A 19,257-nucleotide genomic window follows, 5' to 3' on the forward strand; every position below is an offset into this window, starting at 1 on the left:
GGACCCTTTAAGAGAATCTACAACCTTAAAACACATTCATGTCTACACAGAAACATGGTATCATTCTCCTCCGAAAATGCCATTTTCTCTATTCTCCACTTCATCAGGACATACAGTACAGTAGTAAAGTAGAACACTCTCAGGGACGAATCGGAACTTGATCTGCATGTGTGCATAACTTTTCATGCACGCCTGCCAGTGACATTCCTAGGCTACATGATTTAGGGGAAAGTCAAGGTTATGCGTGCAGAAATGAAATGATAAGGATTGGGCTCTAAGCCTGGATTGCTCTACAAAAACAGTTATACATTTTTATTTAACTAAATCAGATGGACTGGGCATGTTCAGGATAGCCTGAACACAGATGCAACATAGCATCTATGGGTAGCACTTCAGTTTACGGTGCTGAAATAAGAGTTTAATGTCCGGAAAGTACCAGGAAACAACAGCGAAGTAAGTCGGAAACAACCAGGTAAGAACACGGTAATTACTCATTAATAGTTAGTTTGTAGCTGCTAAATATTGACATAAAGAGTGATGAATAAATTTGTGTTTGTCACATGCGGCGAATACAACAGGTGTAGAACTTACAAGTCGTTAACCAACAATGCAGTTAAGAAAAATAAGAGTTAAGAAAATATTAACTAAATAAACTAAAGTAAAAATAAATAAATAAAAAGTTACACAACAAATAACAATAACGAGGCTATATCCAGGGGGTACCGGTACCGAGTCAATATGTGGAGGTACAGGTTAGTCAAGGTAATTGAGGTAATATGTACGTGTACAGTGCATTCGGAAAGCATTCAGGCCCCTTGTCTTTTTCCACATTTTGTTACGTCAGAGCCTTATTCTAAAATTGATTAAATATTTTTTCCCCCCTCTACGCACAATAGCCATAATGACAAAGCAAAACTGATTTTTAGAAATGTTTTCAAATGTATAGAAAAAAACACTGTAAATAACTATTTACATAAGTATTCAGACCCTTTACTCAGTACTTTGTTGAAGCACCTTTGGCTGCAATTATAGCCTCAAGTCTTCTTGGGTATGAAGCTACAACCACGGCACACATGCATTTGGGCAGTTTCTCCCGTTCTTCTCTGCAGAGTCTCTCAAGCTCTGTCAGTTTGGATAGGGGGCGTCGCTGCACAGGTATTTTCAGGTCTCTCCAGAGATGTTCGATCGGATTCAAGTCCGGGTTCTGGCTGGGCCACTCAAGGACATTCAGAGACTTGTCCCGAAGCCACTCCTGTGTTGTCTTGGCTGTGTGCTGAGGGTCATTGTCCTGTTGGAAGGTGAACCTTCGCCCCAGTCTGAGGTCCTGAGAGATCTGGAGCAGGTTTTCATCAAAGATCACTCTGTTCTTTGCTCTGTTCATCTTTCCCTCGATCCTGACTAGTCCCCCAGTCCCTGCAGCTGAAAAACATCCCCACAGCATGACGCTGCCACCACCATGCTTTACCGTAGGGATGGTGCCAGGTTTCCTTCAGATGTGACGCTTGCCATTCAGGCCAAAGAGTTCAATATTGGTTCCATCAGACCAGAGAATCTTGTTTCTCATGGTCTGAGTCCTTGAGGTGCCTTTTGGCAAACTTCAAGCGGGCTGTCATGTTCCTTTTACTGAGGAGTGGCTTCCGTCTGGCCACTCTACCGTAAAAGCCTGATTGGTGCAGTGCTGCAGAGATGGTTGTCCTTCTGGAAGCTTCTCCCATCTCCACATGGGAGCGCTGTCAGAGTGACCATCGGGTTCTTGGTCAACTCCCTGACCAAGGCCCTGCTCCCCGGATTGCTCAGTCATACCAGCTCTAGGAAGAGTCTTGGTGGTTCCAAACTTCTTACATTTAAGAGAGATGGAGGCCACTGTGTTCCTGGGGAACTTCAAGGCTGCAGACATTTTTTGGTACTCTTCCCCAGATCTGTGCTTCGACACAATCTTATCTTGGCGCTCTATAGACAATTCCTTCGACCTCATGGCTTGGTTTTTGCTTTGACGTGCACTGCCAACTGTGGGACCTTAAATAGACAGGTATGTGCCTTTCCAAGTCATGCCCAATCAATTGAGTTTACCACGGGTGGACCCAAGTTGTAGAAACATCTTAAGGATGACCAATGGAAACAGGATGCACCTGAGCTCAATTCCGAGTCTCATAACAAAGGGCCTGAATACTTTGTAAATAAGGTATTTCTGTTTTAGTTTTTTTATAAATGTTCCAACATTTAAAAAACCTGTTTTCACTTTCTCATTATGGGGTATTGTGTGTACATTGATGAGGGGGGAATAAATAAATACATCTATTTGAGAATCAGGCTGTAATGTAACAAAATGTAGAAAAAGTCAAGGGGTCTGAATACTTTGCACTGTAGGTAGGGGAAAAGTTACTATGCATAGATAATAAACAGTGAGTAGCAGCAGCGGGAAAAAAAGTCTAGGTCAATGCAAATAGTCCGGGTAAACATTTGTTTAACTGTTCAGCAGTCTTATGGCTTGGGGGTAGAAGCTGTTAAGGAACCTTTTGGAGCTAGACTTGGCGCTCCGGTACTGCATTGCCATGCGATAACAGAGAGAACAGTCTATAACTAGGGTGGCTGGAGTCTGACAATTTTTAGTGCCTTCTTTTGACACCTCCTGGTATAGAGGTCCTGGATTGCAGGAAGCTTGGCCCCAGTGATGTACTGGGCCGTACGCGCCTTGTGGTCTGCTGCCGAGCAGTTGCCATACCAGGCGGTGATGCAACCGGTCAGGATGCTCTCGATGGTGCAGCTGTAGAACGTTTTGAGGATCTGAGGACCCATGCCAAATCATTTTCAGTCTCCTGAGGGGTAATAGGCATTGCCGTGCCCTCTTCACGACTGTCTTGGTGTGTATGGACCATGATAGTGTCGTGACATGACTACCATTAATGTGATGACGGCTATTTTATCAAATCAATTAACTATATTGAATTAATACGTGATTAAATTAATCATGTAACAATGAACTCATTAGTAACATCGGGGCACCATGGAAAAAGTTTGTTTTATGAGTTACTGTTTCCCGAATTAACTCAAGAATATATCAGAATATATCATTATCATACCAGTCATCCATTAATCATTATTTCCTCATATCAGTCTCATTCTAACATCGCATAATTCTTGGATATCTGCAAGAACCCTAGTCTAAATAATGATTTAGCGATACACAAATTGGCTTATTTATTTATTTACTAACTAAATAATCACACAGACATACATAAACAGTATAGGTTGAATTGATTTCTAACATAATGCAATGAAAAGTGCCTAGTGGACTAACTCGATATGACGGCTTGTTACACAGGGAAAGGGGTGGAGAAAGAAAGAGTGGGAGAGACAGAGAGGGGACCCATCGTACATACAGTTGGAAAAATATGCTCATGGGAATGTGAATACATTTCACATGAGTGACTGCTCATTTGAAAATAATTGCAATGTATATATTTATGCTTGTATGTTTTTGTCGTCGCTCTCTGTTGAAATCGCCCGGTCCGTCTATGGGGAGTCGTTCGACAGAAGTCTCTAGTTTGGGTAACAATGTATTTTGTGGTTGTAGTAGGCTTTCTTTGTCTCTTAGTGTTCGTTTGACTGGATCCTTCAGATATACACACGCGGTGGTCTTTGGGTCGAGTTTACTAGACTAAGAGTTCTTAAACAGCTGTAGACTGAATGTTCCGATGTAGTCTTTATCTTCTTCTAAACATTTCGTAACGTTCAGCACACGCTGTCGGTCACGCTGGTCTATATTTAAATTGCAACCATTTCAACGGTTTCAGCTCGCGCTGCATATATACTGGTCTTGTAATTGTAAACCATTTCAACATGTAGCCACCGCTCCATGCTTTCTGGTCTGTATGTTAATTCCTCAGCAAGTCCTTTTAAGCACTCGCCTTGGAGGGTGGTTCCATCATGTTGCCACAATGTTGCCACAAATCACATTTAATCTTTTCACAAATAGTTTCATATTTAATCAAATAACATTTAGATGTAAATCTGATAACTGGGACGTATACATTTGTAGAATTACAGTTATTTAGTTATACCATCCTTAATGATATCACAAAACAATAAACCTTTGACAGGATTTGTTGTTTGGACACCCACCAACCATTCCAGATGTTTGGGTTTGAAAACTAATGTTCCAATATCCAATCCGTTGATGTTTGAAGTTTATCCTTTGTGCAGATATCCTTTGTGCAATACTGCAGGTCCAGAGAGAGAGTTTACAACCAGTCGTTAAAGTCATAAGACCGGCCCACTTCCCCCACTTCCTCTGGTGTGAGAAAGAGTGGGCTCTCTTTGATCCTCACCCAGGAGGGAAAGTCATGACAATAGTTTGATGGTGACGTGGACACCGAGGAACTTGAAGTGCTCGACCTGCTATACAATAGCCCCGTTGATATGAATGGGGGCATGCTCAACCCTCCTTTTCCTGTAGTCTACGATCAGCTCCTTTGTCTTGATCATATTTATTTAAAATGTAAAAAAATTGTGGTACTTTTACCCCTTTTTCTTCCCCAATGTCATGATATACAATTGGTAGTTACATTCCTGTCCCATTGCTGCAACTCCCGTACGGACTTGGGAGAGGCGATGATCGAGAGTCATGTGTCCTCCGAAACACAACCCTGCCAAGCCGCACTGCTTCTTGACACACTGCTCACTTAACCCGGAATCCAGCCACACCAATGTGTCGGAGAAAACACAGTACAACTTGCAACCGAGTCAGCTTGTAAAAAAATTGTGGTACTTTTACCCCTTTTTCCTCCCCAATGTCATGATATACAATTGGTAGTTACATTCCTGTCCCATTGCCCGGCCCACCATAAGGAGTCGCTAGAGCGTGATGGGACAAGAAAATCAGCAAAACCCTCCCCTAAACCGAACAGCGCTGGGCCAATTGTGCGCTGCCTCATGGGTTTCACCGTCACGGTCCGGCTGTGACACAACCTGGAATCAAACCCAGGGCTGTAGTGACGCCTCAAGCAATGCAATGCAGTGCCTTAGGGCCTCCTGAGTGGCGCAGCGGTCTATCTTGATCACGTTGGGGGAAGGATTGTTGTCATGTCACCACACGGCCAGGTTTCTGACCTCCTCCCTATAGCCTGTCTCATCGTTGTCGGTGATCAGGCCTACCACCTTTGTGTTGTCGGCAAATGTAACGATAGGTTGTGCTTGGCCATGTGCTTGGAGTACAGCGAGTACCCGTGTTGAGGATCAGCATGGCAGATGTATTTGGTATTTTATTAGGATCCCCATGAGCTGTTGCAAAAGCAGCAGCTACTCTTCTTGGGGTCCACACAAAACATGAAACATAATACAGAATGACATAAGACAGAACATCAATAGACAAGAACAGCTCAAAGACACACGTAGCCTACATATCAATGCATACCCACAAACTATCTAGGTCAAATAGGGGAGAAGCGTTGTGCCACGAGGTGTTACTTTATCTGTTTTTTGAAACCAGGTTTGCTCTTTATTTGAGCAATATGAGATAGAAGGAAGTTCCATGCAATTAGGGCTCTATATAATACTGTACGCTTTCTTGAATTTGTTCTTGATTTGGGGGCTGTGAAAAAGACCCCTGCTGGCATGTCTGGTGGGATAAGTGTGTGTCAGAGCTATGTGTAAGTTGACTATGTAAACAATTTGGGATTTTCAACACATTAATGATTCTTATAAAAAGAAAAAGTGATGCAGTCAGTCTCTCCTCAACTCTTAGCCAAGAGAGACTGGCATGCATTGTATTTATATCAGCCCTCTGATTACAATTAAGAGCAAAACGCGCTCCTCTGTTCTGGGCCAGCTGCAGCTTAACTAGGTCTTTGCTTGCAGCACTGGACCCCACGACTAGACAATAATCAAGATTAGACAAAACTAGAGCCTGCCGAACTTGCTTTTTGGAGTGTGGTGTCAAAAAAGCACAGCATCTCTTTATTACGGCCAGTCCTCTCCCCATCTTTACAACCATTGAATCTATATGTTTTGACCATGATAGTTTACAATCTAAGGTAACGCCAAGTAATTTAGTCTCCTCAACTTGTTCAACAGCCACACCATTCATTACCAGATTCAGCTGAGGTTGAGAATTTAGGGAATTATGCTCATAGTTTTAGAGATGTTCTGGACCAGTTTATTACTGGCCACCCATTCCAAAACAGACTGCAACACTTTGTTAAGGGTTTCAGTGACTTCTTTAGCTGTGGTTGCTGATGCGTATATGGTTGAATCATCAGCATACATGGACACACATGCTTTGTTTAATGCCAGTGGCAGGTCATTGGTAAAAATAGAAAAGAGTAGAGAGCTGCCCTGCGGTACACCACACACATATTTGACATTAGAGAAGATTGCATTAAAGAAAACCCTTTGAGTTATATTAGTTAGATAGCTCTGAATCTACGATATGGCAGAGGTTGACAAGCAACAACACATACGTTTTTTTCAACAACAGGTTATGGTCAATAATATCAACGGCTGCACTGAAATCTAACAATACAGCTTCCACAATTTTACTAATTATCAATTTCTCATTTGTGTCAGTGCAGTACATGTTGAGTACCCTTCTCTATAAGCATGCTGAAAGTCTGTTGTTAATTTGTTTACAGAGAAATAACATTGTATTTGGTCAAACACCATTTTTCCCAACAGTTTGCTAAGAGCTGGCAGCAAGCTTATAGGTCTGCTGTTAGAACTTTAGAACGCTTTACCGCTCTTGGATAGCGGAATTACTTTGGCTTCCCTACAGGCCTGAGGACAAAGACTTTCCTCTAGTCTCAGATTAAAGATATGACATATAGGAGTGGCTATAGAGTCAGCTACCATCCTCAGTAGCTTCCCATCTAAGTTGTTAATGCCAGGAGGTTTGTCATTACTGATCGATAACAATAATTTTCCCACCTCTCCCACACAATTTTTACAAAACTTGCAATGTTTTTCTTTCATTATTTGTTTTTTTTATGCATGAATACAATTGCTCACTGTTCGTTGTTGGCCCTTTCGTGCCTAAATTTGCCCACTTTGCCAATTAAATAATCATTAAAATAATTGGCAACATCAAAATTCCAGCATTCTTTACGACTACTGGCAGGTAACCTAGTGGTTAGTGCATTGGGACAGTAACTGAAAGGTTGCTAAATTGAATCCCTGAGCTGACAAGGTAAAAATCTGTCATTCTACCCCTGAACAAGGCAGTTAACCCATTGTTACTAGGCTGTCATTGTAAATAAGAATTTGTTCTTAACTGAATTGCCAAGTTAAATAAAGGTATTTGTTTTTTCATTTTTATAATAATTATATCATTGATCTTGGCTTCATAATACAGTTTATTTTTCTTTTTATTGAGTTTAGTCACATCATTTCTCAATTTGCAGGAAGTAAGCCAGTCAGATGTGCAGCCAGACTTATTAGCCACTCCTTTTTCCCCATCTCTTTCAACCATACAGTTGTTCAATTCCTCATCAATCTATGGAGCCTTAACAGTTCTAACAGTTAGTTTATTAACAGGTGCATGTTTGTCAATAATTGGATAAAGCAATTTCATACGTTCATCAAGTGCAGCGTCTGGATGCTCCTCATTAATCCCATCAAACCAACAAATATTTTTAACATCATGTGTTGTTGCCTACCCTTACCACCTGGGGGTGGCCCGTCAGGAAGTCCAGGATCCAGTTGTAGAGTGAGATGTTTAGTCCCAGCGTCCTTAGCTTAGTGCTGATCTTTGAGGGCACTATGATGTTGAACGCTGAGCTGTGGTCAATGAACAACATTCTTACGTAGGTGTTCCTCTTGTCCAGGTTGGAGAGGGCAGTGTGGAGTGCAATGGAGATTGCGTCATCTGTGGATCTGTTGGGGCGGTATGCGAATTGGAGTGAGCCATGACCAGGCTTTCAAAGCACTTCATGGCTACAAACGTGAGTGCTACGGGTCGGTAGTTATTTAGGCAGGTAATTTAGGCAGGTTACAATAGTCTATTTATTGTGGTGTTGAAAACGCAAGCCATGATATTGAAGTCCCCGAAGTCAGTATGCTTTCTTTATTGGTTGTGTGGTGCATTGGCACAGAAACCTTTTGGTGGGAAATTTGTTGCTTATATTTTATATAATCATAAATATGGCGTAATATGTTTAACTCTGGGGAGGGGGGCGCATTTTTTGAATGACACCTTGAGTTGGAACTTCACCTCCGTCTGCTGAACACCTGCCCTAGCCGCCGTTAACAGAACTACAGGAAAGCATCCCACCTTGTACCGGAGTCCTAGCTTAAATATGGACCAATAGAAGTATATAGTGAACTTCAAAAAGACGCCATTACTATTGCTCTATTGCACCGTGCTCCAAAGAAATGCCAGGAGGAGATTCAACCGATAACAAATGAGGAAAAAGGGGTGCTTTGGTGAATATTCGTCCCAGTTTACTAACTCCTCTCACACACTCACTGCTACCGCTTGGTTAGTAGCATGGTTCACCTTCCTCTGCTCTGGCGAGGGTGGCGTCAGAGTTGTGACATCCCTAGGATCCGGTCATGGCTAGACAGTATACAATTTCCCAAAGTCGGAGCTCTAGGATGATGCCACGTTAGAAGACAACTTGGAACTTGGAAATCTCCGACCCCCTTGTTCAGTGTTTTTGCTGCGTTCACGTGCTAGCCGGAACTAGGAAACTCTGAAATGTATGACTTGGTTGTAGTTAATCAAGTGTCGCGTTCAACCAGCCAGGCCCCCCATGAAAACAACTACATCGACAATGATCCTTTGCTAGTTATGGCCACTTTCACCGTGATCCTTAGTGATTTTTTGGTGCAATTCAGCCGCTTCAGCAATATGGTGCGTCACAAAGTCAAATACTTCTGGCTTCATGCATAGAAAGTTTTCCATAGAAATACGTGGATGATGCACTATCACTATCTACTGGTTTTAATGTCTATGCGTTCAACAAATGAGTAAGTCGTAATTTCAGAGTTTCCTAGTCCCGACAAGCATGTCCTAGTCCCGACAAGAACGTCTCTGAAAAACTCTGAAAAAAACTAGCTTCAACTGGAAAAAATATTTTTTAGGTTCATCAACTCTTAGAGCTCTGACTTTTTGACCTGAAGAACACTGATAGTTTTTTTCAGAGTTCCCAGTTGTCTTGAAAGCACCATGATTCCAGAGTTTCCGACTTAGAATTCCGAGTTGGATGACCTTTTAAAACGTTATTTCCCAGTCGGAGCTATTTTGTTTTCTTCAGATTTCCCAGTTGTCTTGAAAGCTGCGTTCATAACCTAGGTGGGAAGGGGGAAATTACCATCTGGGAAGTCGTAAATACCCGTGTGATCCATTCACATGCTTTGATTGGCTAATGGCCAACAAACTGCCAACAAACTGCCAACAAACTGCCAACAAACTGCCAACAAACTGCCAACAAACTGCCAACAAACTGCCAACAAACTGCCAACAAACTGCATCAACCATAAACCCAAAGTACAGCTATCATGTTTGTAAACAAATTAGAGTGTTAAAAAAACATAGTAATAGACAGTTATTTATAAACAATGTTTTGTTGTTGCATTTAACTGCTGAAAATGCTGTTATCGAGGTAATTTCCTTATTAGGTGACATCAGAGGTCAGCATGTGGGAGAAATCGGAGTTCATGGATGATTGACGAGTTTCCCACTAGTAATTACTAGTTGGAGGGGCATTTGAGTGTATTTTTCCCAGTCGTATGTGGTACATACCACATTCCCACATGGTTATGAAAGCAGCATAAAGCAAGTCGGAGGTCGGAGATTTCCGAGTTCCCAGTTGTCTTGAACACGGCTTAAGTCAGGTAACGCATTGTGATGACATCATGACAAGGTGTTTTGGCGACGTCAAACTTGCCAGTTCATGGGAGAAATGTTTTGAGGTTTACATCGAGCTGTAGAAGGAGGGAAAGATGGTGGAAGTGGATGCTGAGTTCGAATCAAGCAGCGCGTCGGGCAAAGTTGTTGAAGACGAATGATCTGAATGGACTCTAAAATTGGAGTGGAGGATACGTGTATGAATCGCTTCTTGTTGGGATGCATTTGTTGAGTAAGGATGCATATGTGGGAGACTCGTTTGAGGTGTCGAAAATGGTTAAGTATGCACTGGGGAAAGTGGAGTTTGTCAGAGTGATGAGGAATTGTTTTATTTTGATTAATTGTATTTCTGAAGAACAGAGGAAGATTGCAGTGAGCCTTAAAAGAATCTGGACAGGGCCTCCCGAGTGGCGCAGCGGTCTAACACCTTGCCCAAACCGGCTGCGCGCGGGAGCCATCGTGCGCTATCGTGCATACATTTATTTTGCCCCTCCACACCAAACGCGATCACGACACGCAGGTTAAAATATCAAAACAAACTCTGAACCAATGACATTCATTTGGGGACAGGTCGAAAAGCATTAAACATGTATGGTGTTTTAGCTAGTTAGCTTGCACTTGCTAGCTAACGTTAATTTGTCCTGTTTAGCTAGCTTGCTGTTGCTAGCTAATTTGTCCTGGGATATTAACCTTGAATTGTTATTTTACCTGAAATGGACAAGGATCTCTATTAATTAATCCACAATTAATCCACACATAAAACGGCCAACCGAATCGTTTCTAGTCATCTCTCCTCCTGCCAGGCTTTTTCATCGTTTAAATTATATGGTGATCGCATCTAAACTTTCATTCTATTACCACGACTACCGGCAAAACAGTTTTCGTCTTTCTATCACCCACGTGGGTATAACCAATGAGGACATGGCACGTGGGTACCTGCTTCTATAAACTAATGAGATGGCACGTGGATACCTGCTTCTATAAACCAATGAGGAGATGGGAGAGGCAGGACTTGCATCGCGATCTGCGTCAGAAATAGGAACGGCAGCTATTTTAGCCCTTGGTGTCGCAGACGCTCCTTGGCACACGCAAGCAGTGTGGGTGCAATAATTGAATAACATAGGTTTTTTAATTTATTTTGCGACCTGTCCGGTCTGGTCAGCATGTAAGGCAGTGCTAAAGGCGTCACTACAGACCCGGGTTCTGTGTCGGGAGACGACCGGGAGACCCATGAGGCGGCGCACAATTGGCCCAGCGTCATCCGGGTTAGGGGAGGGTTTGGCCGGCCGTCCGGGTTGTCCTTGTCCCCCCCGCTTGCGGGCCGGACGCATGCACGCTGACTTCAGTCGCCAGTTGTACGGTGTTTCCTTCGTCACATTGGTGCGACTGGCTTCCGGGTTAAGCGAGCAGTGTGTCAAGAAGCAGTGTGGCTTGCCACATGTTTCAGAGGACACATGGCTCTCGACCTTCGCCTCTCCCGAGTCCGTACGGGAGTTTCAGCGATGGTACAAGACTGTCACTAGCAATTGGATATCACGAAATTGGGGAGATAAACAGGTAATAAGTTTTAAAAATATATATATAAATATATATATATATATAACATCCGGACAACAGAAGTTTTGTGTTTTAAAATTCGGAGTAGAGCACCCGTCAAAGGAGTCATCTCAGGGGTGATGACAGATGTTCAGGTTGAATACCTGAAGAGAATTCCTGGTGTGGTTGGGGCCCGGGGTCTGACCTGCTGGCTGAATGGAGAAAAAGAAGAAAGTCTGTCGGTCCTGTTGTTTTTTGATAAAGAGCAAATACCTACATATGTGAAGCTTGGTTATGTAAGATACACTCACTGTAAGAGCTTTCATCCCCAAAACCACTGCAGTATAAGAATTGTGAAGGATTTGGCCATGTTTCAAGTGTGTGCAGATGGACAGTTTAGTTTAGTTTATTTATTTATTTTGGTAGTTTGGTCGTTTTTTTGCTAGTTTGTTGCATTTTTGGGAATCCTGTTTCCATCCTGCACAGTAGTCGGTGGGTTGCACATTAAATTGTGCGATCGCCAATATACCATAGAAGAAGAAGAAACGTTTTGAGAAGAATAAACATTAACATCGTGAAATGTGAGTATTATGTTTATTTATTCAACAAATGACGTTAAAATGTTCATCAACATACTTTCATATGAAGGTTAAATTCAATCATTAGGACACAATGCAGAGGCAGGTCTCTAGCCAAGCTAGCTACCAGGTGATCTTGTCGTTTTTACGCTATGAACAGCTAATTGTATATTCAGGAATGTGTCAATGATGTAGGAATGCACAGTTTTCAAATCCTGAATTGGTGATCTTGCTGGCCAGCTAATGACAAATCATATATTTCAAACTGTTTTCATTCAGGGACGAAAGAGGACAATGCATTGGCAGGACAAAACTCTTTCCCGACTGGTTTGAAGGTAAGAAATTGGAACATTATCTGATAAAAAATAAGCAAGAAATGCTTTTAGCTGTGTTCTGCTTACGTGCTAGCTAGCCAAATCCTTTGTCGTGCGTTGTTTGATTGATGTGTTGTTTTCTAGTCAATGATCATGCATGCCGTGTCTGTTTACTTCCTCTTGTCAGTTTCCTCCCTCTGTCTTGTGTTCCACCTTTGGGGTTAAAGGCAATGTTACAAGTTAAATAAAAGGCAAATTGTAATCATACTGTTAAGACTTTGATCTGTACAAATGATCAATTAACGCACAGGCTACGTTAGGATCATGGTTCAAAATAATGAATGGTAAACCAAGTTGTAAGCTATACGGGATATCTAAGGTATGGCATTGTTTTGAAGAATATGTTTTGAAGTATGAAATTAGGGGTTAACAAGTCAGGGTAACGAGCCCCAGCTGAGACTGGTCAGGTAGCCTAACAAGGGTTTGGCTGCTCTCTGCAAACACGGTCCCCTTTTCTATATGTACATGAACACTACCCCACTCTCTGTCTCTGTTCCCGTGTATCTATATTAACCCTGTCTTCTCTGCGTCATGGTTCCAGTCTATCTACAGGTGACCAGGTGGACCTCTTCACCAAGCAGGCCTTCGCTGCAGTCTTACGTCACCAGCAGAACCCAAAGGTCTATGATGAGGTACTTTATGTAAGGACAAAGCACTGGGTATTCAATGATTGGGTCATTACTGTATCATTACTGCATGAAGAATGTGTTGCACATGAATAGAATCATAGTAAGTATTATTAAAACATATGAATCTCTAATATATTATAAGAGAGTGTATTTCTCCCCCCCCACTCAGATTAAGATTGTGCTTCCAACCTGCCGCATGGATACCTCAGCATCCATGAGGGCATCATCATGGTAAGGGTAGGAGAGGGGAAGGTAGGACAGGGACGGGAAGGGAAAATAATAGAATTCTGAGTGATTAACATTTAAATGTAATCCCTGTAACCCACTGCCTCCGACCAGTAATGGTCTCTACTCAGTCTCAATAAAGTTTTAGCTATTTTCCGGGTTCCTTAGATACTATGTTTCTGAGCTCTCTGACCTCCTCCCTATAGGCTGTCTCATCGTTGTCAGTGATCAGGCCCACCACTGTTGTGTCAGCCATGACCAGGCTTTCAAAGCATTTTGTGACTTGACAGTTAATGCAGTTTTTGTATTCTGATCATGTAGTTCTGATCATGGAATTTCAAACACATCACGTGTCGACGCCTACATTTACCGTGTCCACATTGTGTCCGGATTCCTTCTTTCCGTGCTATATTCAAATGCCAGTAAGCATTCTGCACACAGTGGCATCGGCAAGATATTATAATAACACGGCAACAAAATGTTTTGGTGTTTTATTAGGACCCCCATTAGCTGTTGTGAAAGCAGCATCTACTCTTTCTGGGGTCCACATGAAACATGACATATTACAGAACATTAACAGACAAAAACAGCTCAAGGATAAGGTACATAAATGTAAAAATGGCACACGTAGCCTACATATCAATACAATATCTAGATCAAATAGGGGAGAAGCACTGTGCCATGAGGTATTCCTTTATCTGTTTTTTTATTAACCAGGTTTGCTGTTCACTTGAGCAATATGAGACGGAAGAGAGTTCCATGCAATAATGGCTCTATATAATACTGTACACTTTCTTGATATTTTAACGAGGTTGTAAGCTAAGACTAATACTGTTCCTCTGTTTCCAGAGTGATGGTTCATATTGTAGCTCACGCGTAGGGACTGGAACACCACCTCAGGTCCTATGTGAAGGTACAGTACAATCTCTACACTAAACTAGCCTTACACCTATAGACGTATACCACCTCACCACTCGTGCTGATCTCATATTTATCATTGAGAGCTTTTAAGTGACTGTGGCGCTCTCTGCCCCTGGTGTCTCTCTCCAGTTTGTGTTCAAGCCAGAGCCGAACTCAGCCAGCCTGTCCCTAACCCTAAGAGTGTCCATGAGGAGCTGGCTAAAGCCATGACAGCCAACCTCAAACCCTCCACTCACTTCCTCACCAGCAACAAACTGCGTAAGGAACTCTGTTTACTTTCTTTCTAGTATTATTTTTGATTATGCAAATTACAAGCATTTCTCTACACCCGCAATATCATCTGCTAAATATGTGTATGTGACCAATAAAATTGGATTTGATCAACTTGATTTGATTACAGTAAATCATTGCTGCCTTTGTTCCTTATGTGAGTGTGTATAAGTTAATGTGTAAAGTATGTTGTCCCTGTATGTTGCAGTGCTCGTTGTACTCCGTAGAAGCCTTGGTGAAGTCTATGGCCCACCATAGGAGCCAGGGTGGTAAATTCAACCTGTCTAGAAGACCAAGTTTCTCTGCCTCCTTCCACCACACAGTAGATAAACATGCTGAGGCCTCACATCAACCAGAACTACAAGGACAAACTGGACGCTGCCCGAAACGCCAACCACAGTCTGGCAGTCTTGGTGTGCCATAGACTGCCAACAAAAAAGTTGTTGGTTTCATTCACAAAATTGCCACATTCAGTTCTATGGTAATGCTATTTTCTTGATATGAGGACTGATGACATATTGTTTGCTACAAGAAGCTAAATAAATCATATTTACTATTGTAGTGTTAAACTATCTGAAAATCTGAAGAAAACAGAAACTAAGGTGAAAGTAATAGTAATTTACACAATAACAGGGAAACAGAGCATTGCTTTAGAATACAGTGCCAAGGCCCCGTAGGTACACTGATACTATGGTGAAACTATCCAGGAAGTAACAGTAAGCTACACTGAAACTATGGTGAAACTATCCAGGAAGTAACAGTAAGCTACACTGAAACAATGGTCCTAGTAATTTACACGGTAATGGGAACAGAGCGTTGCTTTAGAATACAGCCCCATAGGTACACTGAAACAATACGGTGAGACTACGCACAAAGTAACAGGTAAGGTACTTAAGTACAGTGCTGAAATAAGTTCCAAGTACATTCTTAATAAGTATACCCTCTATTATTGGTAGTTCTTCAGTAAGGAATAGTTGTTCCTACATAACAACCAGGATAATTCTTTACATCAGCAGCTACAAACAAAATATGAAGATAATTGGTGTTCATGCCTGGTTGTTGCCATCTTATTTCATTGTTTTTTCTAGGTACTTTCCAGACATTACCCTCTTATTCAGCTAGCCTTGTGACCTAAGCCACCCTGCTATTTCCTGTTTCCCGTGTTACTCTGCCTTCGGATTGGAGAAGAGCGGAGTAAATGTAACCCAATCCGCTTCAAGCTTTCAGCCTCTCTAGTAATAGTATTTTATGTTCTCTTCCTGTGAAGAGGAATTATTTAATAAAACAATGACTTTGTCCTTACTGCCATTAGCCCATAGAAACACATTCAATAACATATCCATACATGGTAAAATAGATTGTAAAGTCCAAAGTATGTTTTGGGGGGCGCTAGTGAGCAACCCATGGGGTAGACCAATTGCATTTATTTAATAGTTTCTTTGTGCTTTGACCCGCTAAAGAACTAGGAAACACAGCCTTTGAATGACGTGCGTTACTTTGTTCAACTTTTATTTGAGTTTTAATGTATAAATGGCGCATAACCGGCAAAAGTTCAAGTTCAGCTGAGTCACTGACAAAAGAGAAAACACTAGCCCCAAGACGAGGAGCTCTTCAACAAGTGGGAGCAGCGGCTCCTCGGGTCTGTGAAAAAATGAACACCAAGGATTTGAAGGCCGAGATTCTTGCTGCCCTCAGAGCGGATATTTCATCTATACTCAAGTCGGAACTCAAGGAGGCGCTCAATGAGGACTTTCATTTTATTAAGTCGGAGTTACAAGCAGTCAAGAATGAACTCGCAAAGCATACAGCAATCGTTCGTACTGAACTGGATACAGTTTTAAAAAACGGTCTGAAAGCCTGTACATAATAAAACTATTCCAAAGCATGCATCCTGTTTGCAATAAGGCAACAAAGTAATATTGCAAAAAATGTGGCAAAGCAATTAACTTTTTGTCCTGAATATAAAGTGTAATGTTTGGGGCAAATCCATTACACCACATTACTGAGTACCACTCTCCATATTGTCAAGCATAGTGGTGGCTGCATCATGTTATGTGTATGCTTGTAATCGGTAAGGGATAGGGAGTTTTTCAGGATAAAAAAGAAACAGATTGGAGCTAAGCCCAGACAAAATCCTAGAGGAAAACCGGTCTGCTTTCCACCAGACACTGGGAGATGAATTCACCTTTCAGCATGACAATAACCTAAAACACAAGGCCAAATGTACACTGGAGTTGCTTACCAAGAAGACAGTGAAAGTTCCTGAGTGGCCGAGTTAAATGTTTGACTTAAGTCTACTTGAAAACCTATGGCAATACATGCAAATAGTTGTCTAGCAATGATCAACAACCAATTTAACAGAGCTTGATGCATTTTGAAAATAATAATGGGCAAGTGTGGCAAAATCCAGGTGTGGAAAGCTCTTAGAGACTTACCCAGAAAGACTCACAGCTGTAATCGCTGCCAAAGTTGCTTCTATAAAGTATTTTAGTCAGCGGTGTGAATACCTGTGTAAATGAGATATTTCTGTAGTTCATTTTCAATAAATGTGCAAACATTTCTAAAAACATGCTTTTCATATTGTCATTATGGGGTATTGTGTGTCGATGGGTGAGAGAAAAATATATTTAATACATTTTGAATTCAGGCTGTAACGCAACAAAATGTGAAATATGTCAAGGGGTGTGAATCCTTTCTGAAGGCACTGTAGCTGCCAGACACAGATCAGCATGCAGACTACTGTACTGTACAAACATAGAGGCAGACAGTGTACAGCTCTTACACACCGTTGTGGGCGTGCTGGAGAGCTGCACTGCTCAACGAATGCCTTCGTTCGAGAAGAATTGGATCACTAAGAATCGAATGAACTCTGCAGGTGTTTATCTGTTGTGTGGGTATTGAAAAAAGGAAATGACAGAGGTTAGATAGACTATTTTCTCCCCTGCTTCTGGTGCGTGGGTGCGCTCTTGGCCAAGTGTGAAGAGCTACTTGTAGTGGGTACGCCAGTCAAAGCAACGTATATGTCCAGCCAGAGTATCTAGTGATTCTATAGAGTTAACTGGCTACAGAGAGAGATATTTAACTGGGTCCTGAGCAGTAATGGTACGTTGATAAAATCACTGGAAAGCCAAACCAGGAAGAATTGCCATACTACATCCTATGTGGTGATAATTGCATTTTTGGCTCTATAACCTGTTAGTTCATATGCCTTGCCACCATGATAGCCAAAAACAAGATACAATTCAACCACACCTATGTTTCCTCACAAAACCAGAGAGCAACATCTGTCCGTTGAAGTCTAGAAAGCACATTGCATGTAACATGTTACATGACCTACAGCATGGTCAAGTAAGTTAATGTTTCCGACATTTTCGGACTACTAAACAACTATTGATTTAAAACAGAGTTACCGCAAGTAGCAAAGAAAACAGGAGCTGCCTCCACTATTCCAGCACCAATTTCAACTTTAACATTTCAACATCATCATATTATCTTTGCTTAGTCTAATGCAGCGACAACTAAAATATACCAAAAACAATTTAGTCCAATCAACATAAGCTAAATATTAAGTAGCAGTCCATGGTACTGATTTCTGTGTGTGCGCACGCACGTTCAAGTAGAAAAACATGTTCACTCACCCTACTTGTAGAGAAACGCTAATACCATCCACCTTTCTCTCATGTTACCAAAACTATCTATGAGTCTGCCATACCGTACACACTTTTAGTTTTTGTTGTCCTAGGCCTAACTTCCTTTCATGGGCAACGATGAGCCAGCTGGTTAACACTAGCCTAGTACATCTAGCTACATATTGAACTTCCATCCTCTCAGGCAAGGAGCACAATGTATGAATTAATGGTTGGATCAGAATCACCATTATAATCATTGGCCAGTATGGAGAATTAAGTAAAACCACAAGTCAAAATCCCTATCTCCATCCATGGCTAATTTATGAAAGGGACATTTTTAGCTAGCTAGCTAGCCCCCTTAGGACAACAACATAACGAGATGCAACAATTTGTTTTTTCTGTCAATGACGTTTGGCTTTTGATGTGATTGGAGTGAAGCCAAATCCAAACTGGCTTCCCTTCACACTTTTTTGGGTACGCCAGGACCATTCACAGTTTCGCTCACTCAGTTTCGCTCAACACTGTTTAGCTATTTATTTATTTATTTTTATTATCAAGGGAGGCCAAATACTCGCTAGCTTCCCCTGCATTCAATGCTACGGATGGCAAAATGATCATACTCTTTTTTGACAGGACAGCATGAAATAGATGGGCTTCACATACAGAGACAGAGGGGCGCTGTTTTGCTCGCTCGGATGCTTTCTCCAGTGAGATACATTCAGCCTCTTGCGAGTTGAAGGAAAATTATGAAACACAGACAGGCAAAAGATAAATAATTGTATATGTTTTTTTCTTGGTACATTTTTTGGGGACACCTGGCTTCCCTTGAAACCCCTGAATACGCTGCCACTGGTCCTGGTAGAGAGACTTAAGCTGGATAATCATTGTGTTGAATGTGTTTCGTACCATTAGTCTAATTGACCCATGTGTTACTAACAGCTACAACTGTCTGGAAAATACAGAGAGTATTAATACAGGGGACACACACACACAGGAGGAGTGTTTCGCTGTGGACCCCAGTAGCAGTAGTTATCACAGGGGAGGTTTGGCAGAGCGAGGTAGTACATTCCAGTTTCTCTAACACTGGGCAGCAGAGACTCAGACTAAAACAAATAGTCATTTATCTAAATATGGTGTTTAATCAAAGTGTTTTTGCTGGCGGAACAGTCAAGTGGTTGACCTGAACACACAAGGACGAATCCATATGTCTTTGTTAACTATTGTATATTCATACTGGGTGTTTCTCTGTTTCAG

At 41.8% G+C, this 19,257-nt stretch overlaps 1 protein-coding gene and 1 long non-coding RNA gene across 3 annotated transcripts in view; both read left to right on the top strand.

Annotated features, from left to right (window-relative positions):
• The window catches only part of cxcl12a (chemokine (C-X-C motif) ligand 12a (stromal cell-derived factor 1)), a 39,340-nt gene that overhangs the window by 16,846 nt on the left and 3,237 nt on the right, over positions 1 to 19,257 (top strand). The gene's annotated exons all lie outside the window — the stretch shown is intronic.
• On the top strand, positions 3 to 19,251 carry LOC129836057 (uncharacterized). Of its 2 annotated transcripts, none has more exons than XR_008756603.1 (6): positions 3 to 12,290; positions 12,871 to 12,970; positions 13,128 to 13,189; positions 14,033 to 14,096; positions 14,234 to 14,362; positions 14,583 to 19,251. It is a non-coding gene; the product is annotated as an uncharacterized LOC129836057 (long non-coding RNA). The 2 variants fall into 2 exon arrangements; XR_008756604.1 differs by having other exon boundaries at positions 12,871 to 12,961.

The sequence above is a fragment of the Salvelinus fontinalis genome, chromosome 37 (assembly GCF_029448725.1).
Source record: "Salvelinus fontinalis isolate EN_2023a chromosome 37, ASM2944872v1, whole genome shotgun sequence".
Classification (NCBI taxonomy): Eukaryota; Metazoa; Chordata; class Actinopteri; order Salmoniformes; family Salmonidae; genus Salvelinus; species Salvelinus fontinalis.